Genomic DNA, 670 nt, shown 5'->3' with positions numbered 1-670 from the left:
TCTGTTCTGCTAATCCTCTGGCGGTTTTCTGGGTTATTTAGGCAGGTGTAGGTGGAATCTAAGTGATCAGCAGGACGCGCGGTGAGCCCAGCGTCCTCCTACGCCGCCATCTTCCCAGAATCCTCTGCCCTGGGATTCTGATCACACCAATCTATTTGTAGCATCTTGGGTGCCATTTCCTTTCATGTTTTTATGCTTTTTTCACACTTTGTTGCCTCTGCTTGGCATTCTTCTCCTCCTCCTCCCCTTCTGCCTTATCGACCTGATGAACCCATATTCATCTTTTCAGACTCTGCAAATGTCACCTCCCCCAGGAAGACTTCCCTACCACCCCACAGGAAGTTTTGCTCCCTTTACTCTGAGCTCTTTCAATAGTTTGTAAATCTCTCTTTACTATAGTACAGACCACATGGGATTGAACTTGATGTGTTTGCTTTCCCCACTGGAATGTAGGTTAATTGACAGGAATGACTAGCTTTTATTTATGTTTATATTCCTAGGGCTTAGCCCATGCCTTATTGACTCAAATGCATTTTTTAAATTTTATTATTTTATTTTTTAAAATTTACGTCCAAATTAGTTAGCATATAGTGAAACAATGATTTCAGGAATAGATTCCTTAATGCCCTTTACCCATTTAGCCCATCCCCCCTCCCTCAACCCCTCCAGC

This window comes from Lynx rufus, unplaced genomic scaffold (genome assembly GCF_022079265.1).
Source record: "Lynx rufus isolate CCGP_SWC_20201006 ecotype Redwood Valley unplaced genomic scaffold, mLynRuf1.p SCAF_30, whole genome shotgun sequence".
NCBI lineage: Eukaryota > Metazoa > Chordata > Mammalia > Carnivora > Felidae > Lynx > Lynx rufus.
The sequence above is the reverse complement of the archived record's forward strand: the minus strand, read 5'-3'. Positions refer to the sequence as shown.